The 26,276-nt window shown below is 28.9% G+C and overlaps 1 protein-coding gene across 4 annotated transcripts in view; it reads left to right on the top strand.

The window, feature by feature from the left end:
• The window catches only part of LOC107444322 (LIM domain only protein 3), a 142,715-nt gene that overhangs the window by 38,274 nt on the left and 78,165 nt on the right, over window positions 1-26,276 (top strand). For all 4 annotated transcript variants that reach the window (XM_021147362.3, XM_071179014.1, XM_071179015.1 and 1 more), the window contains exon 2: window positions 19,113-19,197. The gene's annotated coding sequence lies outside the window, so the exon portion shown is untranslated. The remainder of the gene's footprint in view (window positions 1-19,112; window positions 19,198-26,276) is intronic.

Here is a 26,276-nt window from a genome sequence, read left to right on the forward strand (position 1 = left end):
CATTTAAAGCTGGATCAGAACTCGGCTGAGCTTCAGCAAGTGGTGGGGGGTAGTCTATGGGTGGGGGGTGTGATAGAGCAAGAGAGAAAATTGAGCTAAAAGCGGGAGAAAAGAGAGAATGATAGGATTGAGTTTTAATTAAAATGTGGGGTGCCTTAAGATGAGAACTACTGGAGCGAAATGATAGATTAGGAGATGCTTTTGTCCCACGATTATTTACGCGTCATTTCACCGTTCACTGTTCACTGGCCCGTTCCAGGGTGGGACAGTGGGACACCCTTGTGACGTAACAAAGATGGGTGGGTCTAGGTCTGGTGAGGTGGAGGGCGGTTACTGTGTCGATATCGGAAATATGCAGAACGCCCTCTTTTCCGCTTTGGGGATTTCCGAACGTGTTTTCTGATTTTCACAGCTTTTGAAGTCTTCTATCTTAGAATACGAAACAAATCATAACTTTTCCTTTCAGATTGCAGATGTCGAAAAAACCAAACAATTCTTTTATCGGAGTGTAGATTTCAACTTTTTTTTTATTTATTTTTATTTTTTGTTTATCTTAAGAAAGAGTTTTTATTAGGAAAAAGTTTATAGAAAGTGTTGAGATGTGAGTTTTTTCTAGAAAAAAAAGTTATGGCGAATATTCTGCGATTTGATAAGGAATATGCAGATTTTTAAATATTCTTTTGGGACTTTTCATTCAGTCAGATAACATGCATTATTGAAAAGATAACCAAACTGGAAGCAATTCTTTCGACTTTATTATTTAATGTAATATAGATGAAAAAACGAATTTTGAAAGTGTTATCTCTAATTCCCGGCTTCGTCAACAAGATTAGTAAAAAAGTTTTTTCTTAGGAAAGATCTGCAGTAAGTGTTGAGATGTGAGTTACTTCTACCAAAGAAATTGTATTGTGAATATTCTGCTATTTGATAAGGAATATGCAGATTTTTAAATATTCTTTTGAGACTTTTCGTTCATTCAGATAACATACATTATTTTGAGAAGACAACCAAACTGGAAACAATTCTTTTGAATTCAGAAAAAAAGCATGAACTTTGGTAACAGGATCTGTAGCTCCCTGCTTCACATGTAAAATAGTCTCTCTGCTTTAAGTTTGATCTGCTGACTGTCTTTTATTCCCACATCAAAATTTTATAATTATGAGGCATTTTGCTTTATTACCAATTTGGGATCGACAATACGACAGCAAAACTTATTGCTCGCCTAAATTATTTATCTATTGTTACTATTATCATTAGCCATTAAAGCAGAAGGGTAGCTAGTGTGCTTGTTTTCCAGTGGCGTGTCTATGGTGAAGAATTCGACTTCAACCACACCCATACGTCACATCCGTTTATAGACTCATTCATACATCCATTCATTCGTCCACAGTAATTTCGACCTGAATCGGAGAACGATCAATTTCCAATTCAGTACTCCCAGAGGTATTGATTTGCTATGTGAACTTGGAGGACTTTGTGACCCGACAGACTTAACGGGCACCAGTTTCCGTTTACTACACGGAGAATCTTCGGTGGACTAGATTCAAACTCTCGTTTTCACAAACATGAGTCCAGTGCCTGGTCAACCAGGCTATCTTTGTCAATTAATTAGCTACTATATTATTACATATTATATATTATTATTATTATATATTATTATTATTATATATTATTATTATTATATATTATTATTATTATATATTATTATTATTATATATTATTATTATTATATATTATTATTATTATATATTATTATTATTATATATTATTATTATTATATATTATTATTATTATATATTATTATTATTATATATTATTATTATTATATATTATTATTATTATATATTATTATTATTATATATTATTATTATTATATATTATTATTATTATATATTATTATTATTATATATTATTATTATTATATATTATTATTATTATATATTATTATTATTATATATTATTATTATTATATATTATTATTATTATATATTATTATTATTATATATTATTATTATTATATATTATTATTATTATATATTATTATTATTATATATTATTATTATTATATATTATTATTATTATATATTATTATTATTATATATTATTATTATTATATATTATTATTATTATATATTATTATTATTATATATTATTATTATTATATATTATTATTATTATATATTATTATTATTATATATTATTATTATTATATATTATTATTATTATATATTATTATTATTATATATTATTATTATTATATATTATTATTATTATATATTATTATTATTATATATTATTATTATTATATATTATTATTATTATATATTATTATTATTATATATTATTATTATTATATATTATTATTATTATATATTATTATTATTATATATTATTATTATTATATATTATTATTATTATATATTATTATTATTATATATTATTATTATTATATATTATTATTATTATATATTATTATTATTATATATTATTATTATTATATATTATTATTATTATATATTATTATTATTATATATTATTATTATTATATATTATTATTATTATATATTATTATTATTATATATTATTATTATTATATATTATTATTATTATATATTATTATTATTATATATTATTATTATTATATATTATTATTATTATATATTATTATTATTATTTNGATTTTCTTACAAAATGACTGATAACTAAAAAACTAATCCAAATTTTTGAAAAAGAAAAAAAATACTTCTTCATTATGTCAAAACACAATTATGTGCCGAGTTTCGTGCCTGGGCGAGGCTTCTGGGGCGATATATTGTGATTACAGACACACACACACAGCCGCGTTTATTATTATGTATAGATTATATAACTACTGTAAGTTTGCAGCTGTTACTCAGGACAAATGGGTCAAGTTTAGTCCATCTGAAGTCAGCGCTGCCTACGTTTATTTTGAAAATTGCGCAAAACGTCAATATGAAGAAAAGCCATAGTTTTGTAAAAATGAAAAGTGTTTGTAGCTTAATTTTTTAATATTAAAAAACTTACTTCGGTGCCGCATTACCAGTGCTCATAAAAATCTTCAAAAACTAAGGATAAGGCAGTGATTTTGATAATTTTCATCAAGGTGGAAAATTTAGCCAAATTGGCGATTATTAAAAAGATTTAATAACTTTCAAAATATTTTATTCATTTGTCTGTTCTAAGGCTCAGACAATTATATATACAGGGTGTCTCAGTTAAGCGTTTCAGAACTTCTAAGAGGGGTAGGGGGCATCCTGACGACTCGAAATTATATAGCAATGTGGGGTCGTAATTGATTTTCTGAAGCGGTGACGAACACAGAAGCACCATAAAGAAAAGAGACCGTAAGTGAAAAATCGCTATAATAATACATCGAAAAAATTATATGGCCTTCTCGGTCACCCGACCTATCATGTCTTGATTTCTGGAGTCATATGAAAACACTGGTTTATGACACCCCTGTTGATAATGCTGGTTGCAAGAATCGCAGTAGCTGCCTGCGAGATATGCCTGGAGTATTGCAGAATGTTCGAATGTCCATGCGCCGGAGATCTGAGATGTACATTGTAGCCGGTGGCAGAAACTTCGAACACTTACTTTGGCCCATGTACCATATAATTTTTTCAATGTATTATTATAGCGATTTTTCACCTACGGTCTCTTCTCTTTATGGTGCTTTTGTGCATGTCACCGCTTCAGGAAAGCATTTCCGACCCCACATTGCTATATGATTTCGAGTCGTCAGGATGCCCTCTACCCCTCTTAGAAGTTCTGAAACGCTTAACTGAGACACCCTGTATAGTTTAAAATCATCGCATAGGTACATAAACTATGGCTCGTTTCCCCCTGGGTAACAGAGCTTCAAAAAACAGCGTTAAATACTGCATATGTTGGTATTAACCAGATTATGTCTTTTTTTCCCATTAGAAATGTCATTTTTATAGCATATGGTAATGTCCCCAGAATGTTTTTTTTATCAAGGTTAAAAACTATTTGGAAGCTTAGATTTTTTGCCTCGTGTTTTAAAAGATGATATTGAATGAAAATATTGAGTGTTACTATAAGGAAATTAGTATAAGTTCAAACTAGACTCTTTGAACCGAAGGCAATGTACCGTTTCGGAGAAAGTGTAGTTTTTAGTCAGTTTCCCTGTTCACGTAGTATAATTGTAAGGAAACGGATTTACAGGGAATCCTGGGTAAGCAAACGTGAAAACGGAAGAAAAGACGAGTAAAACTTAAAACATATTATTAATTTCAAAACATTAGAAGCATTACATTTAACTTGATGTAGTTTTCTAATGAACAAATATATTCTCAACAGTTTTAAATAATTAATTAAATTTGAAAGAATAAAATCACGACAATCTTTTAAATTTTATATTACACGCGAGTTAAGCTAATTTTAAATCAAGGATTTTAAACTGTAGTTGTTACAAAATAAAAGTCTCTTCTTATGTACATAATAATACATTAATCTTAAATAAAATAATTCAATGTATTTTTCTAAAATCTCTTATTTATTTCCGAAACTGTTGTCCAAATATTATGCATTATAAGATAGTGTATAGTAGCATGAGAAAATTATTGAAGTTATACTTCTTATGCGACTTCCAACAAGGTTGCGTTAAACGCTTAACGCTACATTTTTATTGGCCGGGAAATCACGTGGTAGGATCCAGTTTTCCCTCATTCATTTCCATATTGCTTTGGTTCTCACTAGCATAAAAATAATAAACGTCATAAAAGTATTGTTTTTCCATAAATATTTTTTTAGTTTGTTTTGATACACATGTAATTTAATAGGGTAGTATTTCTTATTTTCAAATTTAGTGGATAACAATTGTAAAAAATGAGTGAAAACAATCCCACGGACAATGCGACGGATTTAAGGTTATGTCAAGGTACGTCTCTTGTGAATATCAATTGATTGTTCCTCTTCTGAAATTACATTATGACGCATTCACATATATTATTAATACAAATACATTTTCGAGGGCGAGACGATGAGGCAACCACAAGCACTTCCACTGGTTCAAGAGGTCCAGGAGGGAAAAATGCACAATATTACCGTTATTACAGAGCACGGAAGCGAGCGGGACAGGAAAAAGAGTCGTTGAATAGAACTAGTGATCCTTCTACGACTGCTGATTCTTTTACAATTAACGTCGCAGGTTGCGAAGTTTAACTTCTTTCGCGCGGAGGGACTCCACGCACTATTTTTATATTACTATTTTTTCCCCCGTTAACAATATTGAAATTTTGTGTCGGAAATGTCATAATTTTTTGGAACCATTGCAAGTTAAGCATTGATCAGTACTGCTTAAACTAAAATATACTTTGCTTATTTAATTTTTTCGATAAAATGTCATGATTTATATCAGGATTAAGTTTTTTATTTCACTTTTTTAAACTTTTCTTTAGACCACTGGAATGTCTTACATATATTAGAAACTAGCACGTACAAACTAACTCGAAAAATTATCAAGCACTTGTCTTTTATAAAAAGTTTTGCAAAAGATGTCGCTTACGTCCTATATTTTCAATCCACCCACAACATTTTGTGTGAAAAAATATTTTTTCTAAAAGTATAGTTTATTCATAATAGGAGAAATCTTTAAAAAAAAACATTAAATAAAAGATGCGAAAATAAGAGCAAACGATTCAAGAAGTGAATGACCAAAATAATAATAATAAATTAGAATAAAATTATTAAAATAAGTCAGGTTTAAAATAATTTTTAAGGTTTAAATTTTAATTTTAAAGAGAAAAATTGTCAAAGAAAAGAGCAGTATAGTGAAATATAAGAGTAAGATATGAATACTTTTAGCTGTAAACTATTGAATTATTCAAATAACCAATTTTACCCCTTTAATGCAGAATTTTCATTAAACATATTTTTCATACTTTTTTCATTATTTTGTATTAATTTAGGTCAAAATAAGTGAGAAACATTATATTTCACATTTTAGTAATTTATAGTTAATAAATACAGCATGAAACTCCGATGTCTTTTTTCTGCGTTAGAGGTAAAATTTTCCAAACACGGCTGACATCCAAACAATAATTTTTCAAATTTTCACTTATTTGCAGCATAACAAGAGAGAAAGAGAAATTATAAGAGAAACAGTTATTCATCACTGAAACTTCTTTAATATACAAAATAAGTTATTGGGTAATTTTTAAATATGAATAAAAAGAAATTTTTATACAACTGTTTTTGGATTTTATATTTTAATCCAAATATAATTCTAACAATCTGCAAAACTTTTTTTAGTAACTATTAAAGTGTTACTTGTGATTAAGAAACACCAAAATATATTTTAGCTTGCAAATAGAAGCGTCAGAAAATAATATGTAAGCGGAACACCAGTGACCCAACTTTGTCAAAGAGTTAAAGATATTTTGGCAGATTTTTGTTTAATAATTTCGTACATGATTTGTAAATAAAATAATGAACATGTTGTTGTAACTTTTATCTAAGATCACTAACTTAGATGACTATATAACCCGATCGACTGTTTATATTTGTTTCGTACATCAAATACTGTTGAACATCGTTAAGGCTTGTGACATTGGGAAAATTATCAATACTGTTGTCAAAAGTATAAATTTTTTTTCTTTCCTGATTTCAGGTTTTTCAGAAGAAGAAAAAATTAGAAAAGACCGTTTTTTCTTTAGAAGGTTTAACTTGAATTTTGTACCTGCACCTATTTGAGTTTCTGGCAATGCTACATAGTAGCCAGCTAGACGAGAAAAATGTATCTCTTTGAGTATTTTTTGTGTTTAACCAAAAGAGATTGAACTTGAGCACGTTTGAATAAATTGCTTATAAGTTATCATTTTCTACCCTCAGTAATGCTTGACGCTGTGCAACGTTTTACACTTATGAAAACTAGACATTGTAAAAAGAATTCGGATAAAATTACAGTAGGAAGTAACAGCATCCAGGATGTAAGCACTTTTTACCGTAAAATTTCACCGAGAAAAACTAATCTGATTTGCCATAATTTTTATAATAAATATTTATCGTAAAATCACTGCATTACAGTAATAAAATAATTGTTACTGCAATGCAGTGAAAATATACAGTATAAAATTTTACGGTAAAAATGAATTGTAAGGTAAAATTATTTTTACGCATGATGCACCTAGGATACCAGTACTTTTCATCGCAATTTTTTTCCGGATTTTTTTACAGTGTACTTGACAGTTTACAACAAAATAGACTTTTTTTTAAAATAATTTTCCTGTGCGACATGAATTTGAACTCGGAGAAACTATGTCATATTCTACTTCATGAACTATACCTTTTTTCCTGACGGTTTTTCAAAAGATAAGAAGTTATCGCCAAATTTTAAGGATAATATTAAACCCTAATTAAATAAAAAAAAATAAATTTTTTTTCAAACGGAAAATTAATAAAGCTAACAAAAAAAAAGAGTTTCTAACTATAGCACAATTTTGTGACGACCCCCAGAAACTAATTCCAAATCAAAACCGTAAAGAGGAAATGTGAACGATTACGTCAAATTGCCCATTTCTCAGTCGGCCGTGCGCGCGTCAGTCAGCTCTGTGGTGGTGTTGCCATTCCGCTAGAATAAAATAACGGAACAAAAAATAAATGACAGGCGGGGCTACAATTGCGGGACGAGTTTTTACTGAAGCGGAAATCTGACTTTTTCTGCATATTTCTCTTATCTGGTTGGTGGTACTATCAACAGTTCGGTGACACCCACCCCCCATAGAACCCCCCAAAATATTTTTTTCTATCATACTGAGAAAAAAAGGGAGGAAGCCATAAAGAAGTGAAATGAAGTGACACTAATCTACATATTCACTGGATGCGTTCTTTTAAATCATTTTTTTTTTCAACTGATAAAACCCGGAGTCTGTCATATTTGATGCGTTGATGTTTTGCTCCCGAATCTAAACGACTTAACTTCATCCCGTTTTTGAGCTTGATTATGATACCATTTAGTGGTGCATTGATTCGAATTAAATATTTTACATTTTATCAACAAATTAAACTGCAAAATGCATACTGCATTTAAGAAAATGAAAAAGCAATTAAATATTTAATATTTTCGGTATCTGAAAACTGGTATCTTCAATTTCACAAACTAATCTTGACCAAAAACATAATACGCTTTTGTTAATTGTATACTCCAATAAATATAATATTTATGAAAAATTACCCATAATGATTATCTTTAGCTGTCTGAAAATTTTAATGTGCTAAGATAGCTTGGTTTTTGAGGATTTTTTAAAACAGCAAAGCAATAAATATTTTATTCTATAACCGTCGTTGAACAGCCGACCCAATTTAGAGATGGTGACCACTAGAGTTCATCTCCGTAGCCTTGTAATTTTGAACCATATCCAGAAGACAAGGGAACCCCTGGATCAAGTAGTGTGAGAAATTAGCTTTCGGGGAGGTCTTTTTCCTTAGAACTAACAAGCATTTGCGTTACATGTAGAGTAAAACATCGAAAAATTAACCATGGTTGGCCTGATAACAAGGGGACTCTAACCAATGATCCGTCTACCACTGATGATATGGTAGGTTCTTTACTTACGTCACACTAGAGCTGCACAATGGGATATTGGTGAGAAGCATCTCTCGGGATGATCCGAAGACTTGCCATCACAATTTTGGTCCTCTGCAGAGGATAGCAGAGCAAAGGAGCAATACCCTGCTTTGCTAACCCAATTACCTGCTCACGAAGTCAAGCACTTTAGGCTAGAACAGTTTAACGCGGAGCGATACAGCGCACTATCGGTCCCTACTCAGGCTAATCAAAGTGGTCACCCACCCGCTTACTGACCACAGTCAATGATGCTTGACTTCCTTCTACTGTGAACCGTGTCTTTTCGATTAGCTCACTGGGGGACACCACTGACGATATTTTACGTCAGCACTGTATTCGGTGCGAGCTGGGGGCTGAATTCGTATAGATCAGCCGTCGCTGGGATTCGAACCCGGTTCACCTCATTGCAAGGCGAACATTCCATCCAGTGAGCCTCCCATAGCTTAATAAATATTTTAAATTTTCATGATTACTCTTAGCACTTTCCACGGATTGATAAAAGTTAATTATTAGAATTTAAACTGAAAAATGTTTTTTTCTAGTTCTACATAAAAGCTATTAAATCAGTATGTTAACACTTGAGCGAAAATAACCCCAGTAGGCATTCGTTTTAAATAAGGTCTATTTGAAACAGAAATGCATTTTTCAGTGACAAATTTAAACTTATAAAATTAGTAATATTAAATTAAATATTTTGTTAATTCGGAAAATGTTTTTTTTTTGTTTGTTTTGCAAAAAAGAAAAAAGACTGTCACACATGTGTATGATACGCTACTTAGTGACCACTGTTTTTCGGCAGAAGCATAGGGTTAGAGGGGGCACACTTTTTGTTTTTAGAAAACTGTTCGTTTATTTAAAGTTTTTTTTTTATCTATGCATATTTATTTTTTTATCTATGTATGTTTATACACAAGTGTATACATAAATGATCAATGATTATATAAATGAAATAAATGATCTGTTTTCTCAAAGCAAGAAGTATGCACCTATGTTAAACAGATCGGCTGTCAATCAAAAAGTAAGAATAATACTGTGTGTGTTCCAAGGACTTACAATTGACTGGTGCTCGTTAAATCTGTCTGGTCAAAAAGTCCTCCATACTCCCATAACAATTCATACTTCTGGAGGTTCTGAATTGGAGATGGATCGTTCTTTGTTTCAGATCAAAATTACAATCAGTAGATGGATGTATGAATGGGTTCGCCCTCTAAATGGGTTGTGACGTATGTGTCTGATGAAAGTCGAATTCTTGGCCATAGATGGCGCCACTGGTAAGCAAGACGAAGCGTACCTCCTTTGCCTTAATGGCATACGAGAACAGCAAGAATTTACGATTGTTTAAAATTGCTCCAGAAGGAAGAATTCGGCCCCAGTGTATTATATCGAATTTGTTCCAAAAAAAAAAAAAGAAAAAGAATTAACATCTGAATTAAAATAGATACTATTATGTCATAAATTTAAAACAATTATTTTTGAAACAAAATAATGCTTGCTATTTCTAAAATATTAATAAGCGATTTCTTACAAAATTTTCGCTTGCGCTATTTAGAAAATGTAATTGTGTCGCAAGACATTTAAAAACTTAGTTAACAAAATTTATAATTTAAACATAACAAATATCTAAAATTTGTTTATCTAATTAATTAAAAATTCATGTTGTAATGATTTATCATGTTCAATTCTGTTGAAGTATAACATTCACAGATAAGGAGGACTTTAGTTTATTCATTGATATGAACTATATCGGAAATGATGAAACAGTGATGTTTAATAATGACGTTTTCTACTTCATTAGTTACAAAGAATTTACTGACGCAACATTAATATGTGAGGCTCAGTAACAAATACCTGAAATAAAGTAGCTAAAGTATTGTTAAATAGCATGTCATTTTTGAAATATTTCAAGATTTTTTCTATCTTACTACAATTGTTACTTTATAAAGCTATCGTCAAAAGTTCTACTATGAGACTGAAAATTTAGTCACCCATATACTTGCATACGTAGTGCGTTCTACAGCAAAAGACATAGTAAATATAGAAACAAATTGATGAAATAAGCGTGATACAATCTCACACACCCAAAGTACCAATAAACCTCCTGGATACAAAAGCACTTTATTAACAAAAATAAAAACGTTCTAAACAAAAAAAAGTTTTTTTTTTCCTATTCAGTGAGTTATGGGGCATGTGAACTACTAGGACAGTCTTCCCCCCCTCCAATGTGTCTTCACTGTAGCACGAAAAAAAGCTTTGTCAAGAAGCCGCATTCTCACAATCAGTTCGGATCGAGACCAATTTTTCTTCTACACTTCCCCAACCCTCATCCCTCCCCCCAAGAGAAAGAGTCTTTCTTATCTTAGAAACAGAGAGTCTTTCGAATCAACTCAACCGGTTGATAATGTACGATCTATTCTTTCTTCTTTTCTTTCTTACAATGAAAATTGTTTTGTATGTGTTTCCAAATCTAGACTTTACGAACCCTGGGGCATTTTAATTAAATTATTAGCTCTGAATATAGTAGTAGGGTATATTTGTTTTGCCCCAGCAATGAAATTTACAAGTCGATTACGATGAAAGGTTTTAAGGTTGAACGGATATGTTTTTATATATAAATTAAGTTTGTATTATTAAAAGTTAATATTTGTTAAACTAATAATCTTTTTAAACTGAAATTTATGAAACTATACAAAAAATAATAAAATTCTTGCCTAATGTGCATTACGAACCAAATTTATTGGTTATTAAAATTGTTTTGTGTCCTATTAGAACATAACATGCATGTATGATTTTGTGTTTTGTTTCTGCTAGCAAAATATTAATGTACAGAGAATTTCAGAGTTCAGCCCTGCATAGACAGTATTGTTATTTTTTATTCATGTAAACAATGTTATGAATTTTTAAACTATTTTTGTATTAAGTAAAATTTTTCCTGGTGAAACAACACACTGTTAGAAATTTCAGGGAAAAAATAGTTAAGTAACAATTTATTGAATTGTTATTTTACAATATTCAAAATACATAGTCAAATAACTATAAATAAGCTGGTATTCTAACTATTAACTGTGAGAAAAATCGTTTATTATCTGCTTTCACTTGATACGGTTAAACAAGAGTTTTATTTCACCAATTTGATCCACCTAATGAAACCACAAAGTTCCTTGCGGTTGGGTAAATATTATAGACGAGAAGGCTAATCTCATGACCGGGGGTCAAGTCCCAGCGTTGACACCACAGTCATCTCCTTTTACACATGACACGAAGAGTTTCTAGTGTCTTGCACTCCCTAATTTGTGACTCTGAACTATTAGAATACGATACTCTCATTCACGCATACATAAAGCTGCTTAACACAAAAAAGTCTAGTACGATACTATCTTACGATAGGTAAAACAATCAGATAAATTAATTATACCACATTCCATGGTCCATTTGATAAAACACAACTCAACCACTACTTAAAAGTCCAATGGCCATTACTTAACGAAAAGCCTAGCTATGTCCAGTTAAACTTCTTTTAGAACTGAGCTGGTTGTAAATGGTTAAAAAAAATTTTAAACGTTTTTGTTAATATTTTTTATTTAACCGTACTAGCTGTAAAGGGTTCTAAAACTGTAAAGGTAAAAAATATTCTTGACAGTAAACTTAATAGCGAATTAAATGGGAAGACAGCTTATCGGTTATTTTATCATAGTTTTAGAATCCAATTTTAATAGTGTATGAGAAAAACAATCATCATTAAGCAAAATATTGAATGCATTCAGCTCGATTCGTGAAAGTTTTTGATGGTTAAATATTTATAAGAAAAAGAAGATCCGATAATTGAATCTGAATACTTCTCAAGAGGTTGAAGCAGTAACTTTAACAGCAGCTAATTCCGAATACCATTGATACCTTTGATATGCGCATTAATTATTCACTACTTAAATAATATATTTTTCCATGTAAGTAATGAACTTATGGAAAAAATCAATCGGCTTTGCGTACATTACATGAAATGGGCAATCCAAGGTTTCGCTTGCAAAAAACGACATTCTGTTCGACAAATATTTTATAAAAACATGAGAAAATACAGAAACACTTCAGAATATATTTTAAGGCTGAATAAATAAGTTTAGTGTATTTACTTTTATCTATTTTGTGTTGAAATAATATCGCGGGTTCGCACTCTCAGAAATAAAACTTTCACTTTTGACGTTTCAGCAATCCTTGAGTCATATTTTGCTAATTTTGAGAATCATTTCATTTCGAAATCATTAATCATTAACTAGAAAGAAAACTAGACGATCAAAAATAAAATCACGAAATAATCCGGCTGTCTTGTTTGTGGTCAAGGAGTTGGCCTGGTAGCAGAAAGATCCCGGGTTCGAATTCCGCTTCGGGCATGGGTATGTACCACCTATATGGTTCTCACGATTAAGTGATTATTAGAAAAGTTTTATATGTTAGGCACTACGATTTTTTTTTCTTGGAAAAAAAAAGAATGATGAAATATTTCTTTACTGTTGACGAAATATATTTTCCTCGAAAAAGCAACGATAGTTATTTCACCACTTTGACGAAATATTCGTTCTTAACATTTACCAGTAAATGATTTCGTCAAAAGTGAAGGAAGTATCGTGAAATTTGAGCATCAATTTCTACAGTGCTTACGCTACTTTTGATGGGCACGCATCAAAATACTAAATTGTTTTTCAAGGAATTTTTTTTTTAGTTAAATAAAACTTACGTATTTCTAACATAAGTTAAAGAAATTATCAAGTAACCCTCTATTTAAACTTTTTTTTTTCTAGTTGTAAGCTTCAAGGCATTGAACAATGACTCAGTAAGCATCATGATTATACTGAATTCGTCCTCTTGTTTAAAAAGAATATTTTCTCATGTATTGATATGTAGCTCTTGAAATAAATTTATGTTGATACTTATCACTAGATATAATTATTAATTTACTCAAAAACCTTTTTCTCGGAATCCTGTTAATTAATTCCAATTTAACCTTGTCAGAGCTTATAGTTTAAATTTTAATTATGCTCCCAGCTTTTGAGAACTGCCCATCTGGTACATTAATCAACAAATCTTAATTAGTAAGCAATTAAATATTTCAACTCGTTTAAATTGAACAATTTATGTATGTTTAATGAAATGACTTCCAAACTTGTATTCTAAAACTAAAATTATTCTTGTCATACATAATGACAAGTTTATAAACGAAGTTGAACTAACTGACGCTTTAATATTGAACTGGTCGTTTAAAGTTGCTATTTAAAAGATTGTGCATATATGAATTAAACAGTTATTTGGTTGTAACCATAAAGCTATTAACATTTTTGAAAAAATAAAGTCATTAGTATCAATATTAAACAGCATAATATCTTAACTCTCAACAGCAGCTATAACAAATATGCAACGTTTAACTGTTACTGCTAGCCGTAATAGGAATGCTTTTAAAAGTTGAAGTTCATCAATGAATCAAGATATTAATTAGATATTCATACGATTTCTGCAAAATAATATCGCATAAATAATTTAATTTGCATTCAGCATTGGTTGATTAGAAATTTAGTTCATTCCTTGCATTAAGAATAGAAAAGGCTTCTTTTGTTTGACAATTATTCATGAATTTGTTTGCAATTTGTCCTTTGTTTAAGCTATTATGAAAATTATTATTTACTAATGGTCTTAATTCATTCTAAATAGCAGGAGAATAATGTTTAATCACATATTCTCGCAGATAGCGTGCATCAATATTAGTGAATATGCTATAGTTATTTAATTCCTTTATAATGGATTCAGATACCTTTTATTATAATAGGATATTAGTTTGCAATGACCATAATTTTGTATTACTATAAAAAGAGTAAAAAATAAATACATAAATAATGCATGCAACTTGCTTTTAAGTCTATAACTTTTGTCGACAAAGATTTTGTTTGTTTCGAATTAAATAAAAATATTTTACTTGGTGTTCGTAAATCCATTTTGTTTATTTAATACATTTAATAGTATCTTAAATGCATGTGTTTTTAGTAATATTAGATATATTAATAAATTAAGTCTTGTTAGTCGGGCTACACAATATGGTAAATATTAGAGAAACATAAATGCATTTATTTGTAGTAAAAGATAAAATTACCTCAGTATGACTATTTAACACATTAAACGTTAAAAAAGCATAAGTAAATATATTTTTAGTAAAAAAATTTAATTTACTTTAATCTGACTATTACACTAGTTAAATCTTTAAGTGACCTAAATCTATGTTTTTAATAAAAATAAGCTGACTAATAAGTAAAATCCCATAAGTCTGATTAGTTAATATTGCAAATTTTAAAAGTAATGTAAATGCATTTGTTTTTAACAACAAAAAAAATGAAATTGCATTGGGCAGTCTCTTTTCTATGGTAAATGTCAAATTAACCTTAATTTATATCCATCAGTCTAATAATTTCATAGCTTAAGTCTCTTAAATGCAAACTTTTCTTTGAGTAAAAATGTTAAATTTTATTAGTCTACTAGGGGGCTAAGCCCCCTGTTCGCTGCCGCTCACCAACCCCGATCACTGCTTCGCAATAATTGTCTTTCCTTGGCAGAAAACAATTTTTCGATTAAAGTTAAAATTATTCACTTAACATATATGTACTAAAAAGGAATTCTGTTTACTTACTCTTGTGCCTCTACTTCCCACGTCTAAATATTATTCTCAAACATTACTTTACCCAAATATTAGATCTCTTGGTGAACGGAAGTGATTTTAGAAGTAATCATTTTTTAAAATAACATTTATATTCTTATAGCATTGTATTGTTCAAGCAAATTTGAGTTCACAACCATAATTTAATACTCTCGCAAATAGTAGCAGCACTGGAAAATAAATTTAAATTAGGGATACAAAAATATTCAAAGGAAAACAATACCTTTACGACTATTGTTAATTTTATGCTGATGACAACCTAAACAATATGGAAATTAATGAGGGAAAACTGGATCCTACCACGTGATTTTCCAGCCAATAAAAATGCGCCGACAACAATGGAAAACTGCGACACCATCATTGAATTTTTATATATAGTAAGAATTACTAAATACGTTGAATGTTAAAGCAGGATAGTTTTATGTGTTTTAAGTAAAAATAAATACAATTATTAATTAAATCCTGTCTGTTTGAATATTTAATGTAATAAATTGTTAGAATGGAGCAAATACTACTTTTTGGGAAAAAATTCATTTTATGTTATTTTGTTTTTTTTAAAAAATAGCTATACTCAATCAGGTTCGATTCTTGGTCATGACTAGTCAATTTAATGTACTGCTTTCTACTGGCAAGGACTAAACTACTGACTTGAATCATATTTATATCAATAATGGGTCAGGTTCTTCCTGTAGCAACAATAATGGTTTTAGTGGTTATCCAATCCATGTCACCGAAAGTCAGATTACTTTTCTTTTTTCAATAAACCACATCTTTATAAAGGTATGCTTTATTATGCTAGAATAGCATAAGCGAATATAAAGGCATTGTTACCTTGTTGATAAAAAGTATTAAATATTATACGTACTACACTGAGAAGAAAAAAGTATGGTAAAAACTATCAGAATAGGGTAGAATTCTAAGAGTTCTTGGCTCTATGGAAACATCAAAAAAAAAAATATTAAAAACTCGGTTACCGAAGCACTTTAGAAATAATTTTGGCAAAATTAACAATAAAATACAATTTTATAATGTGTGATAAAATTGTTAAATGAGGTAAAATTTGTTAATTTAATTATGATGCATTAGAGCATAGTATAAAAATCACACATTTGGTCAAATTTACCTTTCAGTTTTCTAACTTTTACTAAATGTGTGGTAATGAGAACTATAGTTTTAAAAACCAGAAATTCCGGTAAACTATTACCATATGAACGGAAAAACTCTCAAAATGAACAGTGTAAATACCGTATAGTTTGTTTTTATTAACCCGAATGATGATTTTTTCTATACCAGATATGTCATTACCATACATACGGTAATTTTACCAGAATTTCTTTTTCCGTGTACGATTGTTAAACTTAATATTCTAAATTGTATTATCAAGTTACGTACTCTAGTAATATGATCAATAGTTTGTTACGATATTTCATTAAATAAGCATTAAATTCTTAATGTATTTAGCTCAGTAAGCAGTCTGTCCATATGTCTTAATAAATAAGTATTAAGTTGATCCTGTATTTTTAATCAATAANAAAAAAAAAAAAAAACGAAATTTTTATCAATTTTTGGCAATATAAAGGTCCACTGTAGCCTTAAACATAATATTCTAAATTGTATTATCAGGTTACGTGCTCTAGTAATATGATCAATAGTTTGTTACGATATTTCATTAAATGAGCATTAAATTCTTAATGTATTTAGCTCAGTAAGCAGTCTGTCCATATGTCTTAATAAATAAGTATTAAGTTGATCCTGTATTTTTAATCAATAAGTATTCTGTTACTATATCTTAAGAAATGAGCATAAAATTGTTTCTGTATTTTACTCACTAAGTAGTCTGCCGTCATCTTCTAGTAAATAAATGTTAAATTGTCAATGTAGCTTTCGTAATAAGTAGCCAGTTACTATGTCCTTGGAAACGAGTATTAATTTGTTAATGTCGTTTACTCAATAAATAGTCAGTAACTACGTTTTAGTAAATGAGTATTAAATGGATCCTGTATTTTGGTTAATATATAGTCTATTACTTACGTCTTAGTAAAGTAGTTTTACTGAAAATAAATAACTAGTTAACATTCAGTATTAGAACATAAGAACACCAAACTTTATCGACCTTAACTCCAGCACCTCCGCGTAGTCTGCACCAGGAATTTACTAAATAAGTATTTTTAGGGGTAAAAGCAATCCCCCAGATAATATTTCAGTCAAAGCAACACATTTGGTGTTCTAAAAAATCTATGACATCGAAGACGAAAACAGAAAGAGAGAGAGAGGGGAAAAAAAGGGAAAAAAGAAACGAGCCACTTTACTTATTTTCCGGGATTAGAGGGGAAAAAAAATTCCTTCACACCAACTTCATTGCCGGACTACTCTGTGACTTATGCGGCACGCGAAGCAGCCGGACAGTTCCGGCAGCGTAACTTCCCGGGGAGGGCTTTGTCAAGAAATAGCATTCCGGCAATCTACTATAGTAGCCGGAGTCTCTCGCAATTTTTCAATTGAGCCATTTCGGAGAGAGTTTAGGAGAGGGGGTGTAACAAAAGAGAATCTTTTCATTCTCTTTCAGGATTCGTTTAGTTTGCTGAACATTTCTGTCAGTGAAAGTTTTAACGTTGCATTTATTACAGTTTTTTTCTTCCGTTAACCTCATATTTTAGTCCTCTTTGATGATTCGTTTCGTTTACTGAACATTTCTGTGAATGAAATTTTTAACATTGCATTTATTACAGTTTCTTCCCGTAAACTTCAAATTTTGGTCCTCTTTCAGGATTTGTTTAGTTTACTGAACACTTCTGTCAGTGAAAGTTTTAACGTTGCATTTATTACAGTTTTTTTCCCTTTAACTTCATATTTTAGTCCTCTTTGATGATTCGTTTCGTTTAATGAACATTTCTGTGAGAGAAATTTTTAATATTGCATTTATTACAGTTTCTTCCCGTAAACTTCAAATTTTGGTCCTCTTTCAGGATTTGTTTAGTTTACTGAACACTTCTGTCGGTGAAAGTTTTAACGTTGCAGCTTCCTATTTTGGTCCTCTTTCAGGATTTCTTTCGTTTACTGAACACTTCTGTCAGTGAAAGTTTTAATGTTACATTTATTAATTTTTTTTTCGTTAAATTCTAATTTTAGTTTTGTTGTTCCTTTAATGAGACCCATAAAAATTATTTGCAAATAATACTTAAACTTTTTTAAAAATTGGTGTTTCTAGTTTTTAATCTTATTAAAAATTTAATACTTTGCTGAAATGAATCGCTTGTTAACGATTTTTGATTTATTTACCGGATATAAATATTTTAGTCTGATTTATCCTTTGTATGTTTCTGACAATCAGAAGAAGCAATGAGAAATTTGTGTTTGCTACTTTTTATAATTTTTAAAAAATCAGAAAACAGATTAAAAAGCATTACATAAATTTAATTTATGAATTCTAAATTGCAGGCTGTTTCCGTATTTGATATAAAAAATATTTAAATTTAAAAAAAATTACTATTTGACATGGAAACTTTGATTGATGGACTTTCAAACTATTTATTCATTGAATAATAAGTTGATTATGTGTTTTGGAACTTTTTTTTATTTTTAAAAAATCAGAAAACAGATTGAAATGCGCTCATAAATTTAATCTATGAATTCTAAATTCCAGGCTGTTTCTGTAATTGATATAAAAAAAATTTAATTAAAAAATAATTACTATTTGACATGCAAACTTTGATTGATGAACTTTCAAACTATTTATTCATTGAATAATATGTTTAATTATGTGTTTTGTAACTGTTGGAATATAATGCATTTCCATTTTTTTTTTCCTTTCAGAAATTTCTATTCAAACTGATAGTGGTTAATTGAAATTTTTAAGTATTAAAGACACAAAAACCTCCATGGTTTCCATCTAAGTGAGGTAAGTTTTTTTATGTTTATTTCTTGTGACAAATGCATTTTTCCTCAGTTTTTCTGTAAAGAAATTCAAAAGGTGAAAAAAATATTATTTTTTTCCTCTTAATTATTTCATATAGACATGCGTATGGGTTATAATTTATGAAAATGGATTCTACTAATTTCGCTTTTTCATAAATTGCTGAGGCCTTTTTCTGTAGCTACTTGTCCTTTAAAAATTTTACGAATTTTGATATTTATATTGAGTTTGAATAGTAAAATTAATTGAAATAGAGAATAATTTTTTTAAAAATTAATTGGTGTTCTAATTTTAAAAATGTGGGGAAATTTTTTCAGTTTGTGAGGAAAAATGTTTTTCAACAGCTCAAAAATTTTTTCGTTATCATTGCTCCTTATTGTTAAGTATTGTGTGGCTTAATTTTTAAAAAAATTAAATAATTTCAATCCCGTTTTGTATGCTTTTAGTAGACATAATGTTGTAAGTATAAAATTTTGTTTGATTCAATAAGGAAAAATCATTCCTGTTTCATGCATGATCCGTGGTTGTATGAAAAGAAAAATTGAAGTAAAATTACAACATTTTTACTATTCTTATTCAAAAACTTTTTAGCATAATGTGCGATATATTTTAGCATAGAAAACTTTTTAGCATATCTCAGGTAAAATATAGTCCCATACATGTATGTTATGTTTGTTAATAAATCTTGATACAAGTAATCAAGATTTTACCTTTTTTTAAATGTCTTAAGTCTTTTTTTTAAACTTAATTTAAAAAAATTGCCAGTATTTTGAATGAAAGTGTGCAACAAAAACTTTTCAAAACTGTGTGTATTTCTTTCTTCTTATTTATGCTTTTTAAATAAAATAAAAACTGTAAATGTTCTAATGTTTGTAGCCCTCATTAAAATAAAGCTTTCCCACATAAAAAAAAATAAATCAATATTTTTAGGGAAGGTTAAAAAGTGAAAAAAATAATCCAGTTTCCGTTCCACTAAACTTCTGGTTAAACAGAAAGTATCATTCAATTTGTTATTTGGTACTTGCGATCTTTCAAAATGAAGATTTAATGAATATGTTTCCGTTTAAAATACCCATACTCAAAAAAATATTAAAAAATACCCATTCTAAGTATTAAAAAATTTCTCCAAAGCTTTGTATCCTTTACAAAACTTCAAAAAGAAATATCCAAACCGTTTTTTCTTAAAAAAAGCACCTTCCTTAAAATGTCTATGATAACTCTTTTGAAAGTCACTTCCCAAAAAGAAAAGGTATCCCTAAAAGAGAAAAAAAATACTTTCTTTAAAAAAAAATCTATAAATAAATAAAAATGAATAAATAAATAAAATAAAAAAATAAGAATAAAATGAGACGTTGAAATTCTGATTCTTATTGCGAAAACCACACTATCAATCAACATAAATATCAATATTGATTTTATTCTTGTAGTAACTTTAAAACTGACCATAAATACACATCACTGAAATAGAAAAGGGGGTCGAGAGTGACGTAATAAACGCCCTATGAAAATCCTTTATCCAAACAAACCCTTTATGCACCATGAGTTTAGAAGGCCAAAGACATTGTTTAAATTGCCCCCCCCCTTTCACAACATTAGAATGTGGGGTGCAGGGGTGGGAGGAAAGTAACTGATTTATTGTATTTTGTGAAGGGAAGGGGAGGGAGATGGGAGTTTAGGCCTGGCCATAAACTTCCGTCCAGTAGTGTCCCGTAAGTGGAAAGTGTGATGAAGAGGAGGGATTCCGGTGTTAAACAATCGCCTCCTAGACGGATTTCTCTGACAAGGGGTCATGCAAATATTTACAGATTTTATATACAGGTAACACTTATGGGTTGAAAAATATACCGTAAAGCAAGTTAAGTCATCTGCATTTCATCCTTCATTTAATTTAAGTAGGTAAAATAGTCTATAATAATTTTTTAATGATAAAATAGTATAGTGGTCCCGCAATTTTCATAAATTTTTAATTTAACAATAATTATACGCAGTTTTTGTTGTTTTCATTATTTTGAAACTAATATGGTATTTTAAAAAGAAGAAATCTTAAAATATTTATTTACTGTTTAAGAAAAATATTTTTACAGCAATATAGAATTTGACTACAGTGGTGTTGTAAAAAACTATTTCTTTGAGATAAAATAGGTTTATTTATAAAATAGTGAGTAAAATAAATTTAAATATTCAAAGAGGAAAAAAGATTAGATTGTATTGTATTTACTGTTTTACTTTACAGACTTCATAAAAAAAACAAACATGGGAAATGTTACAAAATGATACATGCTAAGATATCATAATTAGTGGCATTTTATGCTTAGTATTTTAATAAAATTATTCAATTAGAAGATTTTAATTAAAATATTAAAATTTTTTTAAGTAAAATTAGTTCTAAAATATATTGTTTAAGAAAAAAGGAAAGTTTGCTTGATAATGAAATTTATTTAACTTAACAAATGCAATGTAAACCATTTGTAGCAGATTTCATGTTTTATTAGTAAAATTTGCAGAGTTTTTTTTTAAATACTTGTTTTTATATTCAAGCAAACATCGTGAGATTTCTTGATTAATTTGAAAGCTATTTAAAGAAAAAAATTTACATAAGTAGTAAAGGGCTGCGCCTTTCCTGATCACTTCTCTCAAAACGCCTCAACGATAACAAAAGAATAATTTTTCTTTATTCCTTGAATATGAATAGCTTGCAACATCCAAATTTAAAAAAAATTATTCAAGCAAGACATCCCGAAACTTTTATTGAGTTGACATAGATTTGGTTTCACATATTAATTTTCTATTCTATTGAGATTAAACTTAAAACTAATAAATTTTTTTTGTTTATTAGAGAAACTCCATCCATAAATTTAGTTTTTAACCGATACAGCTTTACAAACTGTGCATGTCCAGTCATTAAACGTTAAAAGGGTGCAAAAGAAAAAAAGTGACTGTTCTAAAGTGTCTTGACCAGAGGTCTCCCTAACCCTAAACTAGCCTATAATTAGTGTTATAAATGGACTTAGTCTGATCACTTTTAGAAATATTTTAGAAAGACGGTGGAACTTTAAATGAATTGAAGAGTAAATAAAATGCATGTACTTTTATTGAGTTGAGTCAGCATAAGCAATTGAATTAATGAATACACAATTGTTAACCGTTATTAGGAATTAACTATGAGAACGGTTGCTTAATTATTTTTTTTTTGGCGAAAAGAAGTCAGGGAATTTCGCAGAAACCAAAATTTAAATAGCTACTTAATAATATTAATATCTAAAACATCGATTTTGTTTATCATAAAATGTTGCGTTAAGGTAATGACATGCATTTCCAAATTATAAAGAAACACTGGTTTCAGTTTTATGCATTTATTTTGTAATGATAATAATCAAATATGATAAATAAATATTGCAGGTAAATACTTTTGGATTAAAGTACGCGAAATATTTTAGAATTAAACGGTACCTTTATAGCGTTTATTAATTTTTTGGTGATCACAATAACATATTTTCACATGAAAAACCGGATCGCACCATGTGATTTATCTGTCCAATAAGTACTTAACTTCCCAGTGTACGAACAGTCAGCTTTACTGCCATAAAAGTGTTATTGTTAAGAAACAGTTTTGCAGGGTGAACGTTTTTTATAATCTGGTAATCTTATTAAGAAAATATTTTAAATCATTCTTGAAAGTTTCCTGCCCATGTAAGTTTATTTGAATTCGCTACCCGCATTATAGATTTAGTTTTGCGTCTTGTTCTGTTTTTTCTTTACATTTTATTTTCTGCTTTTGCGTGATATTTATTACTTAATGTGTTCTATTTTGTTTCAAAAATTTTTATGAATGCTCCTCACACTATTGTATTGATATATTTTGCGTTGGGTATATTGATGCAATATTAGAAAGCACTCTTTCTTGCGGATATAACCGTGTGATCTGATGAGAAGATTATATGCATACTTTTTCCCGAATTTTTATTTATATTTTTTAAATTTTTTAATTGTTATTTTGTTTCATTTTAATAATTTTTATTTTTATTTTTTCATCATTCTGTAATTTTTTCTATGCTTTCTCTATATTTCAAACTTTATGAGTTATAATGAATTTTATGAGTTAGGAAGTATTTTCATTAAGGCCAAGAAGAACTTAAGTTTTCTTTCTATAAGAATGGAGGTTAAATTAATTCCACATAAATACTCAAATTAAGAAAGTAATAGAAGGATTAAAGCAAGTGCTGATTATTTTTGAATAGTTATAAAATATAATCTATGGAGATCAAGACAAAATTAAACAAGTAATGTTTGTGTTGTTAATTGCATAGTATATTATATGCAATAATAACTCGAATAGTTTAAGATATTCCATTGTTTGAAGCACTTTATTTCATAAAATTATCTATTTTTGCAGAAGCGCTCATTAGTTCGTTTCGATCTTTTTCATTTATAACAAATTTTAGCGTAAACTGTTGATTGCGCTGGAAAGGGAATACGAGCTCATTATTGGACAACTCTGGGGAAATTAGAAGTAGATTTCCCTCTCTCATTATCACAATTTTCCCTAAAAGTTTACTTCCGTGAAGAAGTAATCGAAAATCTCCATTTATCATCTTAGATGATTATCGCGAAAATTTGTACGTACTTATCCTTTCTAAGGATGTCTCTTATGCTGACAATACTTTATTTATCGATATATTGACTCGAATGATAAACCGTGCCTCATAATTATGATAGTAATAATTTTTGCACGATGAAAAATAGAAGTAAAATTGTCCTAAGACGTTCATTATTTCATAAGAAAAAACATAAGTTAATGTAAACAAATGCATAATAAGGTACGAAAACTAACGTATATAATACCTTTAATGCTTAAAATTTAGCATTCCACAGAATTTACAGTCATTGCATGAAATCGAACGGCAAAGTATAATGCAATTGATATTCCATGCATTAAATAAAGTAACAACTAATGAAAAACATAAAGACATTCTATACAATGAGTAATGAAAAATATACAGACATTCTATACAATGAATAATGAAAAATATACAGACGTTCTATACTATGAATAACAGAAAACTTACAAGCAATCTATTCACAGACCCTACAGGCATTCAAAACTTACAGGCAAAAGCCTACTGTCATTCTCAACAATGATTAGATGAAGTATATAATAATCATGATAGTAATGACATTAAGGTATAAAAATTATTATATATGATACCTTCAATGCATAAAATTGGGCATTGTAAATTTACAGTCGTTGTATAGCTTTATGAAATGGTCAAATGCAAAGTATAATGCAATCAATATTCAATACATTTCCTATGCATTAAATAGAACAACAACTAGTAAAAACCTAAAGGCATTCTATACAACAAAACAATTACAGGTATTTCTGTACAATGAATAAAAAAAACTTATCAGTCACTCTATTCAGTGACCCTATAGGCTTTCAAAACTTACGAGCAAAAATCTACTGGCATTCTCTACAATGATTAGGTAAAGTGTATAATACTCACATTTCATACTTAATTTAAAAGAGCCATGTAATCCATACTGTGATGAAGCATTCTATAGAATCCTGGCATTTTATGTCTTGTCTGTCATATTTTCGATTTTTAATGCTGAGTTCGTAAAAAAAATGTCTAAAAACTATTTTTACTAAGAATCATTTGACTTGAAAGCTCTTCTAACATCTTCACTCATAAGTAGTATATATAATCATATTTTTATATTTTTAAAGTATAAAGAAATTTACTCTTTCCATGAATTCTTAATGGATTTTGCTTCGTTGAAAAGTGTTTCCTTAAATTGCTTTAACTTTAAAAAAGAAATTGAAAAACAAATTGTGCCATTTTAAGAAGTGAAGTGATCTCTAATATAAATCTTATCTGAAGCTAAAATAAATATCAAAATGATACGTAGAATATTTCAAACATTTTAACTAATACTCTAATAATATACTCTTAAATTCATTCTGTCAACAACGAGGAATTCAATCCACACATAATAACTTAGAAGAACAAAACCATAACTTCTCTTATTAAATTTAAATTATATTTTACATTTCTTTTAATCATTCCTTGGTCTCAAAAATCAACATGTTTTTCATTACCCGAAATTCTAACTGTTCTTCTTTTTCTTCTTAGTCCCAACAGCCGAAGCTATCTCAGGCAGTTTACCCCATCTAAATCTATTCTATGCTATATTTCTTTATCTGCTAAGTCCCACGTCTCTTAACTACTTCGCTACTCTACTAACTATCTCGTTCCAGGTCCTCCTCTTTTCTTTTTGCCACTCGCTTTGGAAGTGTATTTTTAACAGGTTTTTATTGCTGTATCGAAATATATGTCCTAGCCACCTTTTTTGAGAAACCTTGATCCCTTTCAGTGGGTTAGGTGAAATCTAACTTCACTTTACCTAATTAATTTTGCCCATTACTCACTCCGCCAGAACTTTATTACCCGAAATTCATAACGCTGCACCCTAGAGCAAAGAGATTTCAAGATTTTTTCTGGATATATCTGTACATACATGATTAGTTACAAATTTCAAAAAGGTTTTGTTGCATGTTTAAGTTGTAATGAAACCCAAACGATAAGTTAAATTATATGAGATATCTTCATTTTATTTTGTGAAAAAAACAACAAAGCCATAGCAGCAATGAAATAATTTTAATTTTTTTTATATTAACCAGTTGAAAAACTAAATTTTTAAATTTAAAAATATATGAAGAGTGAATGAATGTCTCGATAAAAATAGACCATGACGAAAGAAATGAAATAGCTTGAAAGGATTTTAACTTCAGAAATATACAGTGTATTAGAACGATTTTTTTTAAAACTTGCAACCTGAGAACATAAAACAAATAGGTAGCCAAAACCAATAATGATACGCATCCAATACCAAAAGATTTTTTCTTCGAAAAAAAATTCTTTACGCTTAGTCCTCGATGTGAAGCATTTTATTTCAATAATCAAATACATATAAGCAAAACGAAATAAAATCGTTCATACATACAGACGTTTGACTGGCTATTTCAACATATCAGGGACATTTGTCATAGTTTAAAAATGGTT

The sequence above is a fragment of the Parasteatoda tepidariorum genome, chromosome 3 (genome assembly GCF_043381705.1).
Source record: "Parasteatoda tepidariorum isolate YZ-2023 chromosome 3, CAS_Ptep_4.0, whole genome shotgun sequence".
NCBI classification, from domain to species: domain Eukaryota; kingdom Metazoa; phylum Arthropoda; class Arachnida; order Araneae; family Theridiidae; genus Parasteatoda; species Parasteatoda tepidariorum.